This window comes from Balearica regulorum, chromosome 2, assembly GCF_011004875.1.
Source record: "Balearica regulorum gibbericeps isolate bBalReg1 chromosome 2, bBalReg1.pri, whole genome shotgun sequence".
Lineage (NCBI taxonomy): Eukaryota > Metazoa > Chordata > Aves > Gruiformes > Gruidae > Balearica > Balearica regulorum.
Genome location: NC_046185.1, coordinates 156,330,529 through 156,346,897, shown reverse-complemented (window position 1 = coordinate 156,346,897; position 16,369 = coordinate 156,330,529). Strand labels below are relative to the sequence as shown.

At 44.0% G+C, this 16,369-nt stretch overlaps 1 long non-coding RNA gene across 2 annotated transcripts in view; it reads left to right on the top strand.

Annotated features, from left to right (window-relative positions):
* LOC142600618 (uncharacterized) overlaps positions 1 to 13,843 on the top strand; it is a 28,408-nt gene extending 14,565 nt beyond the window's left edge. Inside the window, exons 2-4 of one of the 2 annotated variants that reach the window (XR_012834209.1) lie at positions 9,675 to 9,719; positions 10,079 to 10,184; positions 13,239 to 13,843. This is a non-coding gene — a long non-coding RNA (uncharacterized LOC142600618). Of the gene's footprint in view, positions 1 to 9,674; positions 9,720 to 10,078; positions 10,783 to 13,238 lie in introns of those variants that run through there. The other variant, XR_012834208.1, reaches the window with a different exon arrangement.
* The last annotated feature ends 2,526 nt before the right edge of the window (positions 13,844 to 16,369 follow it).

The following is a 16,369-nucleotide window of genomic DNA, read 5'->3' as shown; positions in this document are numbered from 1 at the left end:
AAATCTGGAAATCCAGCTAAGGGAATCCTGCCAACCCCCTGGTGCAGAATGATTGTCTCGCATAGTTTCTCCGCTTGGCTGTCAGGGCATGCCAGGGTAGATGCTTGTGGTATGCTGCGGTCCTCACTTCTCTTAGGGAGCAGCAGAAGAGAAGCCCCTGCTTGTGCCTGTATGTCTGTGATCCGGAGATGGGCTCGGTGCAGTCTCCGTGGACAGGCTGTCCCTGTAATTGTGGAGCAAGTATGGGAAAAGGCAGAACTCAGCGGTGCTGGCAACAAGGACCAGACGGGAGGAATGAAATCAGATGTCTGGGATTCTGCGAGGAAAGGGAGAGGCGGGCAAGATTTATCAGGAGGTGGAGGCAAAACGAAGCAGGCAGAGGTAGATGCTTGTGCAATCCTGAGGGAGAGTGTGGGCGTCCACATGTGTGAAGGCACAACCAAGCGTGAAGAAAGTGCCGAATGTGTTTGCACTGGGGAGGCACAATCAATGGTCCAGGTGGTTTTGATCTGTGCTTCGGAAGCAGATGCCTGTAGGGTTAGAAGCAAATTGTTGTGGTTTCCAAATGCTCATATTTAGCATTCTAGCAAGTTGGAGCAGATGGCCGGTCTAACTACCCTGGGCTCCATTTCTGGGCAGCAGCTAGAAACCCTTCAGGCCTCTTTGAAGAGTGGTGTGGATATGCCTGCTTAAGGAATGGCATCCTGGGATTTCCCACTCCCTTCCACTGTCTAGGTTTTATACCCCATTCAGCACTCTGGAACGCATGCCCAGCGCCAGTGCCACTGGCTGGGGACATCCTGCTGTGTTGTGGTGGGCAAGCTCACGTGCCCCAAGTTGTTCAACAGGCGTAGTGTGGGTCTGGCTCCATGTCAGTGGAGTTACTCTGCTTCTCAGGTGGAGACGTGCGAGAGCGGACATATCTGGGCTGTTTGAATGCCTTCCAGAAGCTAAATCATCCATGAGCACTGCTGAAATGAATTCAGCACGCTCAAAAAGTAGGGCACAGCTGATTTCCCATCACCATTCACCCCTAGGAGCCGAGTAGAGGAAGTTTCAGAACAACCTTGGTCACTGACTGGGAGGTGGTGACCAGCCAAGGGTCACCACCAAATACACTCACCTTCTCAGAGTGGCTGAGGGGCTGAGGCAGGCAACACCAGTTTTGTGACTGTTCCCCTAGACAAACCAAAATAAGTGCTCTTTTCCCTTTGCAGTTTGAGAGGACCTGCACAAAGGAGGTGGAACTGAGGGCAGACTTTGACTTCAGGTGTGTAGCTCACACAGAAACCTGCAGTCTTTTAAAGGGATTTCTAAACTTTGCTCATTAGCTTGTGGCAAATCTCAGTGTGCAACAAACCAGCTACACTTATGCAAGTATTGTGTCCCCATATGAGGCTTCTCGGATTCTCCAGCTATTGCTAGAGAATCCATATGATGGACTTCTTAGCATTTATGCCTTTCACAGTCTGTTATATGTATCTATGCCTTTGGAGAGAACCGAAGCAGAAATTGTCCCTCATGCCAGCTGTGTGGCAAATAAGCCATGTGCTTGGCTTTTGTATAGTGTGAAGTTCACCACTGACAAAGGTAGAAAGGAGGGAAAAGGGAGGAAGAACCTGTCAGAAGAATTGAAGAAGAGGGTGGACCCAGTCCTGGTCAATCCCCCTCTACCAGGCTCTACGTTGGGTAACCAGAACCAGTAGTTGAGGGTGCTCAGTCGCTGTGGGGCCTGCTCACAGTATGGGGCTTTGGCAGTCTTCTACATGTTCACCAGTAAAACTGATTCTGAAAGAAGAGATGACAAGCAACTGAGGAGGAGAAGGCTGTCATCAGTACTAGACTAGACACAGCAAATGAAGTAACAGGAAAATGAAATGATGAGAAGTGGAAATGACCTGTTGAAAGCTGATAAGTAGAAAACTAATTTCAGCCTGAAACCACCACTTTACCAGGAAGAAGTCAGAGAAGTTCTCTCAGGAAAGAAGCAAAATGCTCAAAAATCCAGGTTTCAACAGTGAAGTTCAATGTGAGCTGCAAATGCCTCAGGGAAATGGCAGGCAGATCAGCAAATAACGAATTACAGAAGTGAAGTCAGGATGCAATAAAAGCCTCAGTACCCCTTTGAGATAACATTTGCTTTTACCTGGAGAGGTTTCTGAGAGGGTTGTGGGAGCTTGAAAGAAAGCACTAGCTCCAAAATTGCAAACCTCAGAAGCAGGAAGAAAATAATTGCCTCCCAAAGAAACATGTAGGTAAGAAGATGCCTCCGCTGGGAGAGGTCAAGTCAGTAACAACCATGTCTTTAGTCATCACTGAAGTCCTGAAATCAGAAAGGCAGTCATGCAAGACAAAAAAGAATTGCTTTAAGGGCTGACATATTTTTTTCTCTGTATATTAAAGATGGGACCAAGCCATGAAGTACAGCTCTGACTTGACCTTGAGATCCAAAATTCACAAAAGATTGGATTTGGGGTTTCTGGGCTGGGCAAATTCATCTGGACCTCTCAGAGTTTGGGAAGGTTTGGTTCTGTGGGTTTTTTTGGCTAAGGTTTTGCTCCAGTTCACGTAGACAGACATATAAAATCCTCTGCAGAACTGAACCAGGAGCACACTTTGGGCACGTATTTTGTGCAGCCATGCACTAGCTCTGTTCATGCTCTGAAGAGCTGGAACATCGTTCCATTGTCACTGTGCCCGTGCTCATCCTGCTTTTCGGTTGAACTCGGTAGCACCACATGGTTGCTGCTGCTCTTGCAGCTCTATGGCCATACGTCTTTAATTATGGGGATGCTAATAGTGCTAAGTGCTAGTAAGCCTTTGGGGCTGGGGGCATTGATGGAAAGCTCTCTTTCCTTACCAAACCCTCCACTCATCAGCTAATCGCATCTTGCTGAGACACAGAGTCTGTTCCTTGGAGACTTCATCATGGAAGCCATAGCACAGGATGTCACAGGGGACAGGAGAAACTGCTCGGTTTCTGACCCTCTCCTTTTCCTTGTGTGGGGACTCAAATCCATCAGTCATCCTGACCAGGACTATTTTGAGCTCCTCTGATTCCTCCTGTGTATTAAAGAAAGGGAGGAATGTTGCTGGTAAGGAAGCAGGAAGGGTTGGAGGGAAAGACAGTTTGTGTGTCCCCACAGAGCAGTGCAAGAGGGAGGAACCGTGCCATCCAGGTGTCTCAGAGCAGGGCCGCACTCAGCACTGCTGAGTAGGACATATGACTGGTATTACAGGTAGCACTACTAGCGCTACAGGTAGTATTAGCACCTAATAACTGTGGTGGTGTTTGGTGCTGTGTCCTTTTGGAGTCATGACCCTGCGGGATGTCACCTGTCACTTCTGCAAAGCTTCTGACGTGCAACCAGGTTGTGCAAGCCGGCGTGCTCCGAGCGCAGGGGCAGCCCCCTCGCTCGTGGCCCGCTGGCGTTATGGCAGCACACCAAAACGGCCTTTTATGAATCGTGCTGGGGTGTGACTGTCCTGAAGAGCTGCGGCCCAGGCCTGCTGCTGCTGGGGGTGGAAGGCTGGAAGCCCTTGCGTTGTGCTGGTTGCAAGGAGATCCCGAGGAGTCCTCATGGAGGTTTCAGCAAGTGGGTGGGCAAAAGTCGCCATAGTTTATATACACATACACCTGAAAGTATATAAGCAATACTGGAGGAGGGAATGTGCGGGGTGGGGCAGGGAGGGAGTAAGTGGGAGAGGTGATTGCTAGAAAGATCAAGATATGTGGACAGGAAGCACCAAAACTGAAGAGGATTTGCGTGGAATATCCTCCTAACTGATTTCTGCATTTTGGAGAAGGGCAATAAGCCTCTCTTCTAGGTGAATTTTAACTTTATTGGGTAAAGATTTCCTGTCTTTTTGATAAATTCAGCCAAAAATGTCAAGGAACAGCATCAGCACAAGTCTTGCATGTTCATAGATCCTTTATGGTTTGTTCTTAACGTGGGTGGTTTCAGACAGAGAGGAGGGAGCTCTTTTCTACGTTCTCTCTTACCAGAAGGCTTTGCCCAGGTGTATGCAGGCTGTTTGTGTTCTTACACAATAAGCCGCAGTGCCCAGCGATTTCAGTCAAAGGTCAAGGTCCTGTTGCGCAAGACAGGATATTTTTCCCAGAAGTTAGTTCCTTCCCCAAAGAACTTCCAGAGACAAAAGACCGTGGCCCAGCTGATCGCAGGGAAGCAGAAGACACTGGTGAGACACTTGTAATTAATGTAATGAGCATCAATCAGATGACATCAGCTGTCAGGTAGTTTTATGGGCATTACAGCAACAGCATGGTTGTAAAGAGAAATGATAGGGGTATTAAGTAGTGACTACTTTCAGGACAAGCTTTTTCCATTCATGAATGCAGGTTTGTAGGAGACGGTATGTAATGAAATGTAGAGTAACACTAATTAATTGGGATATATCCAAACTGTGTGCTGTCTTTTTATTAATGAGTGGTGCGATCTCCCATCTAATACCCACCTAAAGCCTTAATTAGGCCCTGACTCCTGTGCACAGATTCAGTGTACTCATCCCCATTTATACCTTTTTACATGCAATACAAGACTTAACCAAAATTAAACCTGATCTTTCTAAGTCTGGAAAATACAGGCACTGGATCAATTATATTGTGAGAGGAGAGTTTTAGCCAATGGAATTATCTGCCATTTACTAGAAAACTTTTTTTTTTTTTTAATAATCCAAATCCTCATTGAGATATTCTGGGAAGGTCCATCCAAATTTCTCACAAGGGTTTTCTAGAACATCTCAGGTCCCCACCTCTGCTTTACGTTCACTGGCACTACACAGTGAGCGAGATTTTTGGGGTAGTTTTTCAGCTTGCAGTCTCTACATGTTCATTCACAATTTTTCATGGGTGACTTCTTTTCCAACAAGGAGTGAACATTCATGCACAAATTGCAGTGGATTGAAATGTGCATTGAGCCAGCTTGGAACTTGTGGTTTGACAGTCCCCTAAGATATTGACCTGGAAGGGACATTTGCCTTTTGAATATTGTATAAAACCTAAAAGAGACCAGGGGAGGGATATGATTTCATTATTCATGCATGATTCAACATTCATTATTCTTCTCCTTTTGCTAAAGACCCCACAGGTGTCTTAACTCCCTCTGGTCAATGGGAGTTTAATCAATACTGGCAGTATTTTGGCAGTAGACCACAAAGCACGAGTTGGCTGACCAACGTTGGTGTCTAGCTGGGGAGAGCTGAATCCCACCCTACCTAGCAAGCTGGTGGGCATATGTGTTCAGTGGTATATCTGTATATAAGCTGAACTGAAACCGTGCGTCAAACACTGTGTATTGTCAGCACGTCAGAGAAACAATGTGCTTGTGGAAGTTTTATCTCTGCTGCTGCTGAGCTCGCTGTAGCAAGGCTATAAAGAAACAAACTCACAGGCCATAAAAAGCTGAAAGTCATGTTGTATATGACCTGAAAGGTCATTTCTCTGTGTTTCAGGTGAAAGGCACAGACCTGCTATTAGCTAAGGCTCGGAAGGAAGGATAACTTGTGAATTTTTCATATGCCTGTTTCCAGGATTAGTATATAGTTTAATTTATTCTATATGTAATATGAAAAGGTTGAAAGGATGCAGCATAAAGGCATGCAAAAAGAGCCACACACTGTATCCATATATATTAATAGTTATCTATTAATATCTCGTTACATGCTAATATGCTTTATGCTAATATTTAGCTAAAATACTAGCAATAAATACTGTTCTCTAAGGCACAGAAAATATACGCAAAACTGAAGTCTGTCTTCTAATAGATTTATTGTGTTCTTAATAGCCTGAAAGTCAGACAATCAATATACCTGACATAGTTTAAGCTACCAAGGCAAATGCGAGCTATTCTGTGGTGAGGTGATTGCAGATCCATGGCTGTATTCATTTTTGGCTGTGAATGAGAAAAAAGGAAGATGGGAAAAACTTCTCAGCATTACTTTCTTGGAATCACAGGAATACTTTTCTGAAATCACAATGCCTTTGCTAATATTAGAATATTCACTCTCAGTGCATTTATATGCCTAATTCCTTTTTTTTTTCCCTGTACATGCAATCTAATATCGGGTCTGACTGAAATGGGAAAAACCTACTCAGCCCAGTGGCTAAACAGTTAAAAATGCAATTTGACAATTTACCAGGTCACTGTCACAAATATGTTGCTAGGTGACTGCAGATGTTATCAGCCACTAAAATATATACATTTCCCAGATGTAGTCATCAAATAATTTTCAATTGAGTGATTCTGTGTTACAGTAAAGTTGAATGCCTATTTAAGGCTCCAAATACTTAAAAATATATAAGCTCATTTGAATTATATTGAAAACTGTTACCTGTTGTGAAAGTAGAGGAAAGGGATCCACATTTGGGGTAATTTGACCAGGGGTTTCTAGAGATTCATCTCCCTAGGAACTGATTTTGCACTATCCTCTTGGGTTTTGTAACTTCTGTGCATACCTAATGCTCACATTCTGCATCTAATTATTCTACAGCTGATCCCTGTTGATTGGCATTTCTATCAGCTAGTGATATGACTCACTGACCCTTTTGGAAAGCAGTCTTTCAAAAGTTAATAACTGTAGAGTTTGAAACTTCAGGCTGACATGATACCCAGTCATAAAACCACATAAACTTCCAGACAGTTTCAGATGTCATTCTGGGAGCTGATTTTATCAATCGTAAGGAGTCTGGTTCACCTTGGAGGTCAAGACTGCCAAACGTGGGCTAGTTTTCTGAGCTCTCATTCCTGGTAGTGGCAATGTCGTCCCTGTCTCCAGTGGGGCCAGGAGAGCTGCTCAGCTCAGCAGATGTAGGTCTCTACATCAGAGTGAGCTGAAGAGCTCCCAGACTCCTGGAATGTACTAGCTGCATTGGCAATGACTGTAGTAGGAATTTAGATACTCAGCTCAGGTGTAAAAATCTACATTAAAGGGTTATAATCTGCAAGCTGACTCCACACTCCAAATAATAGGTGCAATAATTGGATATACTTATTGGATACTGTTATTTTTTAGAGTGGAAAACAGATGATCTAGGGATTTATTCTGGTCTCAATATCTGTGAATGTACATTAAGTAGATATGAAGTAGGGTTCAAAGAACGTGCCACTGCTTGCATTTTTCCTAGCGCTTTGAACCGTAACATCTGTGTATGCTCCCTGGTTCAATGTATGTCTAGAAAGATGAAGAGATTGCTTGGAGTAGTTTGGCAGGGACTTGCAAGACCACACTTTTCAGTTCTGACCAACCTGGTTCAGAGGTATCTACACGTGCATGGATTTAAGTGTAAACTGGCCATAAAGAGTAATGTGCTAGTATTAAGTGAAAAAATTCTCGTCTGGCTCAGGAAGTTCCCGGGCCACCAGCAATGGCAGACTGGGCATTTATTCTGAGAAAATACCACTATTTATTATTTTTCTATATTCTGGAAATTTTTCCCTAGCCATCCACTTTTGGCCACATATCAGAAATTAAATACTGCACCAGATGGATCTTCGCCTGACCTTTGTGGCCATTTTTATCTTCTTGGGCCTCTGCAGCACCAACTGTTATCCTTTATGACAGTACAGGTGACCTAGAGATTTCCGGCAGTGTATGGGGTTCATGTCATTGATCTCCAGGGGGTGGTGATAGGTGTGGCAAGAAAATAGCATGGAATAAATCCCTAATCTTTCTAGCAAAGCTGAAAGGAGGATAGCAGTTTGCGAGGTTTATGGTTGCTGTAGGTGCAGTGTTTACATGTAGCTTAGATAGCTGTATTTGCTATGCATAAGCTGGTTTTACCACATCAAAAAAGGTTCAGGCAACATATAACGTCCATGTGTGTTCTAAAAGAGTTACGTAGAACGTCTATTCTAAGAGACTTACGAAGCATTTCACAGGCTGTCTGCTAGAGGTTGTGCTGTTATACCATTTCTCCAGGGAGAAGTAGTGTTGTAGGATAATTGTTGCTCTTCCTCTCTCAGCTTCACAGGAGACAGTGGCCACGCTTGGGATGTTCAGGCAGGACCAGATGATCTCTGGAGGTCCCTTCCGACCAACATTTCTAGAGTCCATAGAAAAACTAGACTCGTCTGGATCAGTAACTCGAGGCAGCTATTCCAGAGTGTCTCAGAGGGCTCCAGATATTTACACAACAGTAACTGAATCATGCCCCCTAGTCAACACAATTCAGGGAGCTGACTGGCAAGTGACTAGGCAAACTAGGTGTTTGACAATTCATCAGTCCATCAGGTGGATATAATCAGTGCCTTTTGGGATAACCTAGTGTATCTGACCTGCCCTTCGGATGTCACTTCAGCAGGACATGTATCTGTCATAGGTTCTGTGTCATATCTATGTGAATATCTCAGGTGTCCGGTGGTGTCTCCAACGGCACAACGTACTTGTGTTTAGGCAACTGAATCAAGCCCTGGATGTCTCCTGGGGTGAGCAGAAGGGATTTTGCTTTTTCATCTGCAGCAGAGCAAGTTTCAGGATTTCTTCAGTGGCTTCTTCACTGTAAATAATTGTTCTCTGCGAGGCGGTGGTTGGTACTTCTAGCTTGCAGGATCCCAGCACTGGGTCAAAAAAATACAGAAGCGCTCCACTACATGAATGTTGATCTGGGATAAAGCCCTGCTGTCAGATTGCATTTGCTCAAAACATGTAGTTGCCTAACCAGGGCCACAGGTCAGAGTCATGTTCACGGTAGCTCATTTATACATTGTTTGGGTTTGCCTTGTTCTTTTTACTGTCATCCAAACTGGAGCTGGGTGGAGGTACTGGGCCTACTGGTTTTGTGAGGAAAAGCCATTCTCTAGCAGTTTCCCCAGCGGCAGTATATGTAGTGACACAGCCTGTATCCCATTTCCACACTGATGTTTTAGCAGAGACACCAAAGGGACCTGAAACACTGAAAAGCCTATCTGTAAGAAGGCCAAGCACAGCAGTGTGTGCCGTAGGGATGGTAAGGTGGTCCAGCTGTCCTAGAATGGTTTGGTGGCATTGTGAGCTAGGGTGGCTGCCTTGTTCCAGAGTGTAGCAGATGCTCCATGGCTGGATGTTTGGATCCCTAGAGGCTATCACTGCTGGTGAGAAAGAGGGAATACCCAACACTGATGACTGAACTGCTGTCCCAGATAAAGCCACTGTGGAGAAAGAGGAGATTCCCACTAGCCAGCACCTCTTCCAGTAGCTGGCATCTGAAGAGTTCAGACCACGTGAGGAATACTGCCTTTCTGGCCTTTTCCTGGTTTCATTTTTGTATTTATTTGTTTCTCCTCTGCAATCCTCAGCTTTTACCAAGCACGTGGCCAGGTCTTTGGCACTTTTTGCTACCAGGTTATATTAATACAGCCACTCATATGATCATCACCAGGCCAAGCCGAGGAACCTGCTTCCAGGCCTGCTCCATCTTGCTGGCGTTGTTGGATGTAACATCCCATGAAATCCTATCCTTTAAAAAATGGAAAGTGTTTCACAAAAAAGTGGTATTTGGAACCCCAGCCATTTTGGTCAAATTGGTGTACTTAAGGGGAGTAGGAGGTGGGGACAGGCCTGAGTGGAAAACAGAAGTGGGAAGGTTGTGTGGGGCTCGCAGCAGGGAAGCTCTGACCATGAACCCACCACGAGCCTTGTCTCAGCACGTGATGCTCCTTCCAGTTGTCTGTCTGCAGGGCATCCCTTCATGGAGTGGATGAAGACCATGGGTCATACATGAGGTATGCTACCATGCAAGGCAAATGTTTTTACCTTAGCTCTGCCTAATTAATCCTTTACCTCACTTCCAGGTAAAAGCACAGCCCACCTGTAGATTTAAGTTAAAATTACTTAAATCAATTGTTACTCAAGTGCAATTGCTGTAGCTCCCTCATTGTGTGTAGTTCACGGTGCTTCCAGAAGCCTGAGAACTCTTGCTTTTCTCAGTACAGGTGTTGGGATATCTTTAATAAGATACATTCCTAGTGAGATTTCTTTTAATGCAATGTCAGAAGGTTCCAAAAAGACATTTACACTGTAGAAATTTAAGTTAAAATTACTTAAATTAAAATTAATTCTCTCTCTTGAACCTGAACAATAGATTGCTTGGATCTTGGAGCCAAACATCCAAAAGGAGCCTCCTACAACATGAAATGGAAGGATAGAGATGTGCCTCATGCACTCTGGAAATGGATGGAGTATCGTAGGTACAGTGGCCGGTTCCATGGGCCAGCTCATTTCCCTGCTAATGAACTACCTGAAACTTGGCTGCTGTTAGCAGAACCCAGCGGCCATTGCGTAGGTCCCCTCTGCTTGTTTTGTGCCACCTCAGCGGGCAAGAGGTTATTACCTGTCTGGTGGGAACAATGGTAGCCCTGGTAGGAATATTCTCCTTTCTTTTTCTGGTTTTAGGAGTTTAGGTTTAGACAGACTCTGTATTGTGACAAAGTGCCAAGCACTGATGGGAATCTTTATTAATATTAAGAATTTTGGACACATAATAACAACAAAGAATTAATACAGCTTTGCCTGAAAGCAGAAGTTAAATGAGGTTATTTAGGAGAAAGCAATCTTACTTCTTTAAAGTACAATATAATTACATGAAAACATCATGAACTAACATTTATTTGGAAAATGCATATTTCTATTTTAAGACTACTTTCTAGCATTTACAGACTGAATAATATTTTCTAGAATATGTTTATTCTGGAATGAGCTATTGCAGTTCTGGGTGACAGGATCAATCAAGAAACTACCAGTCTATATGCTTAACAACAACAATTATAATAGTAGTGGTGGTGGTAATAACAATAATAATAATAATCATAATACTTTTCTTAATTCTGAATAAACTGGAAAATGTGGGAAAAGCTCACTTTTACTTTTTGTCTTTTTTCTTTGTGAGACAAACATGAGATTCTGGTGCATCATTTGTTCCTGCCTTACAAGCTATTTCAGTATACTGAGATTTACAGGGATCTGTTTAGTTGATCCCTACTTTGAGAGAAGACTTGATTACAGTATATAAGCATTATCAGAGGAAAAAAACACTGGAAACTACGAGCTGTTTTATCTAGCAGAGACAAGAATAACACAGAAGAAAAGCTATAAGTTAAAGCTTTATTAGCAACGAATACTATTTTAACAACACATGCAAATAAGATTAGAAGAGATTACCCAACGAAAATGGTGCCTTCTCCATTACTTTTTGTCTTCAGAACAGGCACTTGAATGTCACAGTGATGGTGACCTTTTCTTGCATCTGGACCACTCCATCAGGCTGAGGGAGACCTGGGGTGCCCTGCTCTGGGGGCAAAGACCAGAACACCAGATTTTCCTCTTCTCCTAACACAGTTCCCTAATCACCATCGGGCAATTATCTCTCTCCATTGGCTCTAAAAGGAAAAGAAGTGATAATTTAGATTAACTTAGATGGCTAACGATTTTTCAGAGATGTAGTGTCTGTAAGAACTTCCCTAAATTAAGCAGACTGGATCCCACTCTAATATAAATAAGCTTTTGGTGACCAAGGCTTCAGTATTTCTCCCTTCAGTTCAATGGATGAGGGTGCAGCTCAGTCTTTTAAGGGGGCTGCACACAACAATAATGCTGTACTAACAGCCTGGTACATTTAAAATAAACTTTTTTAATAGTGGGTTGTACTAACTGTCACAAAATTTTAAAAACTGGAATTTTCCTACAGCCCATTAGAGAGGTGTTAAATAATTAAAATAATGTGTGTGTGATTATTTATTTAAAGGACATATTAAATGTAGTTTAATGGGCCAGGAAACTTTGCTGTTTCAAAATAAAAAGTGATTAACAGTTGACAATGCTTTCTAAAGCATCCGCTATTCAGACCGTTGATCTTATACTTTAGTATTTTTAAAAGCAAATTAAATTAACTTTCTAGTGTTAATATACATTGCACATACACACAGGCACCCAGATTCTCTCATTTCGGATGAGACCATTACTGTATTCATGGAAACATTTCAGGGAAATCTGTATACTGGTTTATCTTCAGCACAAAACACCAAAGAATATGGAGGGAATATTTTGTTTTTTCATGCGAAGCACTGCACTAGGGTCCCACACATCCCAAGATTGGTGCTGGCAGGAGTAAGCCGGCTCTTTCGGAATGCAGTTACAGTGTACTTCATGGTGCTTCCTGGAAGCCTCCGTACTCTTGCTTTTCTCAGTATGGATGTCGGGATACCTTTAATAAAGTGCATTCCTACTTTTAATGCAATGGCAGAACTTTCCAAAAAGATGTTTAAACTTTAGAAATCTGTAGGAGACCTAGCCTGTCTGCTGTACCACTGAAAAAGTCTGCTTCACTTTCTGTATAGCTTGTGCTGTTACCGAGGGCCATTTTGTGCACCAGGAATCATTAAAAATAGAGTAATTCTTATTCCTAAAGCCTGTATTATTGACCTTATTCCTAATGACTTTTGACATAACTCTGTAAACTTTTGTCACTCCCACTGTGCTGGAAGCGTGGTCTCCAGCATTCCTGTTGCATCTGTCCATCAGGTGAATTTAATTTTCCCGTAGGCTTTACTTATCAACATTTTGTTGTGTCTGAGCCTGATTCAGCCTGAGTGGCACACGGCTGGTTTTGAGAGCCTGTGTGGTCCACGTGAACTGCTGAAAGCCAAAGAACTAGCCGTGGTTTAAAGTTTGGGGCTTGCCAATAAGTTGGTATGAAGTAAGGATGGGTGGTGAGAAGTAGGCTAAGTTAATGGGAAGGCTGGGCTGCCTCTTGGCTTTGAGATGCTCAGGGGACTAGAAAGTGTGGAACTGGAGGCATTTTACTGGCATTTCTCTGTCAGAGAACACACACTTTTAACACGGGATTTGTTTGTGGGGGTTTTTTTTGTTTTTTTTTTTTTTTACTTCATTTGACCTGTCTACACATGTCTAAGCCTCAAATTCCAAACCAAGCTTTAATCACTTCTCCTCCGGCGCCCTTGGAGGTGGAAAACAAAGTTGTGGTAAATCATATCGTTAGACTTTAATAGCCAATGAACAGTAAGTAACATTTTTTCCTCCCAAGGGAGTTATTTAATGTTTAATGAAAATACCAATTTGCATAATTCGCTTGCAGTATAAAGGTCACCATCAGTCTGTCACTAGGATAACAGGGTAATTACTTAAGATAACTATCTTCCAGCCATGAAAGACTGTTAATTTGTTGAATAGGACAATTTTAAATGATTGTATTTTAATTATTATATCATCTCTATTCTATTTTTAAGAATGTCAAAACTTCTGCAGCACAGCTCTCAAAGCTGTGTATCACTTTCTCAAAGGCAGTGCATATTGAGATCAGGCAGACCAGGCTTCTCTACTAGCTCCTAAAAACGTTTGATTTGCTCCACTCTTTTCCATCTGTCTTGTTCACCTTCAGTATTTGACAGTTAACATCTGCAGATCTAGATAAATGGCAACAACATCCATAAATATGAGAAGTCCGATGGAGTCGGAGTGATGGACCAGTGTGCGAGAAGGTGTCTTGGGCAGAGATGTGATGGTCCCACACTGTGTCCCCTCCAAATGTCGGGAATGTTTTCAGTCTGAGCCAGAGTCAGGAAGACCCTGCTGCAAACAGACCACTCTGTCATACTCCATCACCAAACCCTGTTGGGTCACGAATAAAACATTACCCAAATAAGGGCCCATTTCTTTTTATGTTGTGGTCTAAGACGAAACAGAGTGTGACTCTTAGTAAAGCACGACTAGGCCAATAGCTGGAAACCTGCTGGGCCTTTGCACAGCCAAGCCCAGCCAAGGATGTTAGACATCAGTACATTCACACAGAGGGAAGCAGCTTGTGGAAACATCTGCTGGAACAGCGTGTGAACTCCAGCTATTGACTCCCCTACAGCTGCACACAATGGGTGCCTAGGGCTGCACCGCACCCAGATGGTTTGCAAGGAAGATCTGAAATGCATCCAGCTGCCAGCTGTGCTGGAGCACTCTGGATTCCCAAAGGAATATGTGTCAGAACTGGCCTGCAACAGGGACTTCCTAAATTGCTAGTACGTGCATTGCAGTCACACTCATACAGGAGTATTTGTGGCATTGGAGCAAACGGCGTCACTTTATACTTCAGAGTACGTCCTCCTGCTCCTCTGGGGAGACTCCTACCAGGCCATCAGCAGTGCTTGTAAAGATGGCGCAATCTAATAAACTCCTTTTCCCCTTCACTGTAAGCCAGGATGAATTCTCTGTCATACTGTTGGATGCACCGTAAGGGTGTCTGTAATACTGGGAACTGACCCTGTGAGTTACTTACCTACTGGCTGCAGAGGGACAGACCTACTTTTCAACTCAGCACAATAGACCAAACCTACACTATGTTTCATTTAATGATTGCTCCTGCACAAAGCTTTCAAATAATAAGCACTAACATATTTTAAACCTGAGCAAGCTAAACATTTCATTTAGTATTCACTTGGCTCCACTTTAGCTCATTAAAACCTGTGCTGCATTGGCGAAAGCGAAGAGGGCAATATGATCAAGACGATTAGGACAGGGCAGATGGGCTTTCTCTCAGCTGAGAGTTGAGGAAATCCTGATCTTCCCTTTAAAGAGACGCAGCGGGCAGCGCTGGTCCCCCTGGCCACGCCAGGATGGTGGTGAGCTCCAGGCACCAGGTTCCTCTGCCTCTCGGGTACTCTGCAAGGTGACGCTCCAGGGATAAGCCTTGTGCTGCGCAGAATGACCCCAGCTGTTTACCTACATATCCCCAGGCTTAGGCCTAACTCCTGATAACTCCTCAGCTCTTCTCTGATGTGATTCAGAAAGCATCTTATTACATTTACACAAATAATCATATATATATATATGTACACACACACGTTAGTTGCCACTATGAAATAGAAGAGGCGCAACTATATTATTAAACTCCTGGCAGCTAGGAAAAGATGGAGGATGCTAGCGGAGTCTGTTGTGGTGTCCCTGGCACAACACTGATGAGGTCCTGCAGGCGTTGTTAGGGCTGATGTCCTGGTCTGGCCTCAGCGTGGCCCCCTCCCCAGGAAGGTGCCCGATGCCCAGGACTGGGGCTGCCCCCGCTGCCCCCCACCTGCCCTGCTTCCTTGCCGGGAGCTGAGGCACCACACTGGCTTTTCATGGCCAAGGGTGTAAACGTGCCATTTCTGCAAAATCCATCTTCTGTTCTCATTTAATCACAAAACTTCTTTTTCCACCTCCTCCCAAACCAAGACCTAGGTCAACAGTACAACAGTCAATGCTGGATTTAGATGGATTTGTGGTCAGAGACTCCTCTGCTCCACAAGCCCTCCACCATCCATGGTGAGCCAGAGTATGGCCACTTCAAGCCTAATTTCTGCCTCCTTCCTGGCTACCTTCTCCAGACCCGGATCGGCTGGGATCTGTGGCTGGTCACTTCAGTTTTGAACACAGGTCCTGTGTGATTTCCAAACGCAGAACTCTCATTAAAGGGAACTGGAGCACAATAAAAATAGGCTTTAGAGGACTGGCCTGTCTAGTCAGTCAAGAGGGCAATCCAACAGCACAGGGAAAAGGAAGGTCCTTGTGGGATGGTATTCCTGACACACAAAGGTGTATAAATACACACCAATGGCTTTTTTGGTATCCTTCCTGACAGTGTCCAGCAGCAGATATATGGAAGAGCTTCCCAACAGCAGCATTCCCATACAATATCCCAGCCTTAAGCTGTCTGAAGTTTAGGTCTCCCTTAAACTGCCATTGTTTTGTCTTTAAAACAATTAATGTAACTCAGCATCTAAAAATAATCCCATGGAGTCATACAGCCCCTTGTTCTTCAGCATTTCAATCATTCCAGCTACTCACAGTGTCATAAAACACATTTTGAGAAAGAAAAATATCCAAAAGGTTCCCTAGAGCAAAATACTTAAAAATAAACGCAACCTCTCACTCCTTAGAGCACATACATAAATCATGTTGTTTCAGAACGCGCTGAAGGCTCTAGGTGAGGATGAGGATGTTCTGGCAGCTCCTCAGTGCCCAGAGGCCACGTATGGCCGGAGCCGCAGACGCCCCACCAGCCTGCGTACAATTCAGCCTATGCCAAGCTTGCACTCGCGGTCCTTTTCCCGCATGAGCTTGAAACCTGAAAACAAGTAAACTGGTAAAAATCTGATTCTCAAAAAATAGGATCTTTGGTGGAAGTCCCATGTATGTAGCAGAGGAGCGGTGCATCAGCACAGGGCTCAGAGCGAACACCAGAAGAACTGCTGGGGGACCAGAGCTGTCCCTGCTGTAACGCTGTGCCTGCAGCCAAGAAAACTTACTCTCTGGCTGGCAACAAGTAACAGGAAGTGGGGAAATTGTCTTCATTTGTGTTACACATTTTTCCCTCTTCAACCAAAAGTTTAAA